Raw genomic sequence first — 6,000 nt, forward strand, 5'->3', positions numbered from 1 at the left:
CCTCAACCACCATACTCGCCCGATATTGCACCATCGGATTAGCACTTATTCCGATCACTTCAACATTTTTTATGTGACAAAGAATTTGAAAATTTTGGATGATATCCCGAATGCCATCTCCAGATATTTTATTCAAAAACCACTTGGTTTTTATCGATCCGGCATTGAAAATTTGCGCATTAATTGGCAAAAGTTTGTTGATAACGAGGGTGATTACATCATTGATTAAAATAAGTTAAAAATTTATTTGTTTAAAGTTGATATAGAAACTTGACATTACTTTCCGGTCCTCCTAATATCATGCTAAAGAAAATTTTTATCTTTAACTTATTCGTAAGATTTTAAGTTTTCATATCTAAAATATAGCTAACATATGTAAAAATAGTGATGTAAAAAATAGAAATCTTGTTTTTAATAGTAATTATTTTTTACTTAATTACTCAAAGCTATAGTTTACTAAAGAAAATATTCATGAAAATGATTTTTTTTTTCGGCCTCTTTTTTTGAAAAAAGTTGATCGTTTAGAGATAAAACAAAACTTTAATTTTTTATAGTCAAAAAAAAAAAAAAAAAGAGTTGTCATTTAGCATCATGTACTTGTCAAAGCAATAATGATGAGATATTTCGAAGGGTGTTGCATTTGTAATTTACATTGGTTAAATTCACTAATAAACCTTTAGCTACTTCTTGATATTGTCAGAGATGTAGCCTTCGAGGCGAAAATATTTCAGGTCTTGTAGTTGAGCACGTCTGTGTTAAAAACACCACATCTTAACAACTTTGTTACTTGTTTATTTTCGATTTTTTTGTTTAAATGTTGTTTGTTTTTTCTTCTCGTTGAAAAACTTAAAAATTAAAAAAATTTTTTACCCAAACTAAAGCTTTTAACATTAAATTAACATTAAAACGAAAGTGTCAGTTCAACCTCGCTGCCATGTCTAAAAGAGTTTACAAATTCAAGTTATTTACTTAATTTCATTATTTTGTTATTTAATTTCAGAAAATAAAAAAAAATTTAGATGTGGGGTTTTCTCTAAAAACATTTCGAAAATTTAAAGGCAATGATGGCAACAGACGTTTCACTGAATGATATAATATACATAACCACAACACGTCTGTTTTGTATTTTGTTTTGTAAAAGATTATCAATTGTCTTTAGCTCTAAAGTAAAGTAATCTTATTTCTGATCGTGAGAGGAAAAATAGTGCGATCTAATTATTAAAATGCAACATGATGGAGAACAGAAGAACGAAATACCCGCGAAAAGAAAAAAAGTAACTCCGAAGATACCAATAGGTGTTTCTTCGTTTAAGAAGTTAGTTCAAGATAACAATATTGGAATTGTGGATAAATCTTTATTTCGAAAGATGTTTTTAGAACATTCTGCAGAGGTTATGTTAATTACATGGCCACGACGGATGGGAAAATCTGTCAATATAACCATGGTTAAGACTTTTCTGGAAATTGAAATAGATAGAAATGGAGACAGTTATGTCGATCTTGAGAAAAATGAAAACTACAATTTATTTAAAAAACCAATTGGTATAAGTTCGCAAATTCTTAAAATAACGAATGAGCTTGCGATTATGGATGAATTCCTGGGAAAATATCCTGTTATTTTTATCGATTTAAAAGATGTTCAAGGAAATAGTTATGAACAAATAGTGGAAAGAATAAAATTTGCTATTAGTGATGCCTTTCGGTTGCACAAGTACTTAATTGATAAACTTGATTCAATGTGCAAGAGCATAAACGTAATGCCTTCTGACAAAGAAGATTTCGGTAATGACTTAGATCTTTTTAAAAGAATATTTAACAACAATCCAACGAATTCAAAAAATGTTACCACCGCTGATCTTGAACATAGCTTAAAGTTTTTATCTCGTTTATTACATTGTCACTTTGAGAAAAAAGTATACATATTAATGGATGAGTATGACACTCCCATAATTAATATTTTACAAAAAAAAAACATCAAAGAAAATGAACTTCAACAAGTTTTTAATTTCTTTAAACAACTAATGAGCAACACATTTAAGAACAATGATTATTTGAAAAAGGGATTGATTTGTGGTGTTTATAATATCGCAATGTTAATTGGGTCTTCTGGTACAAATAACATATCAGAACATAATTTTATGGACAATAAGTTATCAAAATATTATGGTTTTACTGATAGCGAAGTAAACTCTCTTTTTGATAAATATAATATAACAGAGCAACAAAGAATCGAGTTTAGATATTACTATAACGGCTATAAACATTTCACAGAAAAAAGAAATGGTAATTACGAAACACTAAATATTTATAATCCTTGGTCAGTAATGAACTTTTTAAGCCACAAAAACATTAAGAGCTATTGGGTAGAATCTGGATGCGTTAACAAATTTTTTAAAAAACTTTTATCTGATCGAGAAGCGAAATGTAAAGTGGAATCATTATTTTATGAGGAGGAAATCGATATTAATTTAAAAGAGTTAAAGTTCCACAAAGATGATATTCTTGCTTTACGTAAAAGATACTTATGCAAACTGACGGCTGATGGCATAGACTTAATTTTTTCATTTTTGTTTGCATCTGGATATTTAACTTTTATTGCCGATAAAACCTCAAAAAAAAGCTTCCAAAAAACATTCTCATTTGTAAGACTGCCAAACAAGGAAATTAAATTTGAAGTCCAGTACAAGTTAACATCATATTATGAGGATGACTTCAAAATTAATCACGAATTATACCGTACTGCTGCAAATGCATTAGAAAACGTTTTTGAAGACAACCATGACGTGAGTAATATCAATAAATTATGCGTTTACTTTGAAAACTTATTAAAAGCATTCCCTAAGTTTGTTAAGGATATGACATCAAATGACGAGCCAAATATCATTGGAAATGAAGATATTGTGCATTCGGTTATGAATGTTGTTGCGATCCAAATAAAAGAATTCAGTAAATTTGGCACTGAAGTAAATTGCAAAAAAGGAAGAGCTGATATCGTCATAGTAAAAAATAAGACAGGTATGATTATCGAGATGAAGTTTGATAAGACGGCAGAAGTAGCTCTGACTCAAGCCAAAAAATACGAGTGCATTTTTGATGAAAGTCTAGTTAAAGTCATATATCTTGGAATTAATGTAGATCCTCTGAAAAAAGTTACTATTATATCAGAAATAGAGTATCCAAAAAATTCATCTAAAAAATCTTAATTAAGTATTTAACACTACTATGACTTGCCGATTCTGGCGCATTGACATTTTTTTATATGCATTGACAGTTTTCAAGACACAATATCGATTCTGGCGCATTGACATTTTTTTAATACCACATTAACATTTTTTATAATTCCGCATTGATACTTTTCTATACTTTAGGATTCAGGCGCATTGACATTTTTTTTAATACTTAATGAATTCAAGATGGCGTCGTGTTTTTAATTTTCTGCAATCATTTTTGTTGACTTACCTTTTTGTGTCTCTGCCTCGTGTTCTGAGTTTATATTTAATCATCATGTCCGAAGAGTTGATCATAGTCCATAAATGTAAAGCACGGTTTTATAATTAAAAGGTGGGTGTGAATTTCCATCCGAGTTTTTCAAACAGATGAGAGCAAATGTCGTCGTAAAATCGTTTCTTGTCAATGGTCTTTAAAACTGAAAAATCTTCCAAGCGACATGGATGACTTCTATTTTGAAGCAGCTGAAACAAAATATACTGCGCGTTCATGAAACTCTTTCTCTTTAATTCTTTTGGCTTGTCTTTTCCGTACACTAAATCGTATAAGAAAGACAGATCCTTAAAATCTTTAATCAACTGCTCTTCCAGATATTCTATATCGTCTCGCTTACCGACGAGCACGTAATAGATATAATTGGCATTTTCATACTGGTTCGTGTAGTTGAGTTGTTTTAAAAAGATCAAAATGTGTTCTTTGGTAATGCGGGAGTATTTCACATTGGTGTTTTCAGAATCGATCAGCAAGTTGAGCGCCTTAAATTTTTTCTCCAAATTTTCAAAGACTTCTTCAGGAATCTTGCAGTTTTGTTTGCCTTGATATTGTTTTATACACTCTTGAAAATGAATGATGCGCGAGTAAGTGTACTTGTTTACTGAATTGGATCGGTCGTAGTCTTTATATGAGACAGTTGTTTGTAACATTTCTTGTTGCCCTGAACACAAGAGGCAGTATTTTTTATTGCTGTCGTCCATTTCAAACTGGCTCAGGTCATCGTTGATGCAAAATTTACATTTAGTATGCAAGACAATTTTTTGGGCAATTTTAATATCGGTCCACTGTCGTTGAGAAAGCGTTTCTTCTGCAATGGTAAAATATTGACGTTGAAGTTGGTTTTTTTCTTCGTCAAATTTAGCACGGTCTTCAAACGAAAGCTGCGTCTGCAGGATGTCTTGATATCGCTGGATGAGATGGTTTGTCTTGGCGATGAACGTTATTTTTTCAGTCTTGCGTTTATCCAATTCATCTTTGGTCTCCATCAGATGCTTTAGAGCTTCATCTGACAGGTCGTGTTTGTTTTCTAAAAGAAGAAATATGGATCTTAAGTGCGTCATATCGTCAATGTTATCCTTGTCAAACTTTTCCATGATTTTCGTGTTTAATAAGACAATGCTCATTTTTTAAATGAGAGCGAGTTCATTCTTTTAATTCGTCATCGTATTTTTCTATTCTACAGTAAACGATGTACAATTAAAAAAATTTGAATTTTGAGTTAAATAAATTTCTTATGTAATAAAAATGGATGAAATAGATGAATTCGATCTTCTTTATATTCTTGAAGGTGAAGAAGTGAAATATCGTGATGAGAAATCTAGAAAATTTCTTAAATTAGAAAGAAACGTTCGAAAGCTTCCAAAGTGTGTTAAAAAATCGTTTATACAAATGATTCAAATGCTATCATTCGAAGAAGTTTTAATAAGATTAAAATCTGCTATTGATACATATAATCATATTGAAATGAGAAAAACAGTGAATAGAAGTTTAGTGCATGCTAACGATGACAAAAGAATTTATCGTGATTATAGTGAAGATATTGTTAAGAATACGAAAGCAAATTTCAATATGAGTAAAATTAAGGAATAATTTTATATATCTTTATATATAAAATTTACAAGAGTTTATTCATAGAATAGCACCTAAAAAGGGAATGCTATTAAAGGGTGAGTTAGGTCCGAGCAATAAGCCAGATCCAATAGATTGATAGCCTTTTCCATTTTTAACAAAGAGTCCTTCACCAATAGTAGGTTTCACCCAAGGTCTTAAAAAGACTCCTGATCCTGCAGCAGTCATTTTCATTCCACTTCCATTCTTTTTCAAGTAAACGATTCCTCTTCCTGCAATTTTATCAACCATAGCAGAGCCAGCAGAAGAGCCTACTCCTGCTAACAATCCAGTGGCGAGAGCAGGAACTACTCTTGTAGCAATAGTGCTGCCTAACATACCTAATAACGGTAGAAGAGCTCCGATGAATCCACCTTCAATGGTTGAGTTGTGTGCAAGTTGTCTTTTGCTTAATTTAAGAGTGACTCCTTTACCGGATTCATACGCTTTTGTAATTTTGTTCAATTGCGCATGAGTAATAGCGAGAATATGTTCACCGTTCAAGTCTTGATGAGATAGCCTTATATTGACATCAGTCTTGTCTTGAATCGCTTTTTTTATTTTGTCAGATTGACTTTGTGAAATGTTTAATTTTACTTTTTGGTAACTCATTTTTTAAATAAAAGAAAAAAATTATCGTTGAACAGCGCTGCTCGTAAAAAGGTCTTGAAGCACAGAGGTTATTCTTTCTCTCACATGAAATCGGAGGATAATGTCTTCACCTCTAAAGTCGATCAAGTTACCGTTTTGATCTACAATTCTTGTTTCCATTCTTGAAATTCTGCCTACTACTATGGGAAGGTAAATCAAGTGGAAAGGTTTTTCGGTAATTTTGTAGCCTGGAGGAGTGTCAGGATGAAAAGAGTAAATGTCAGATGTTCTTTTTCCGTT

This window comes from Hydra viridissima, unplaced genomic scaffold, assembly GCF_058129835.1.
Source record: "Hydra viridissima isolate aposymbiotic clone 2 unplaced genomic scaffold, HvirCarnegie_v1 scaffold_12, whole genome shotgun sequence".
NCBI classification, from domain to species: Eukaryota; Metazoa; Cnidaria; class Hydrozoa; order Anthoathecata; family Hydridae; genus Hydra; species Hydra viridissima.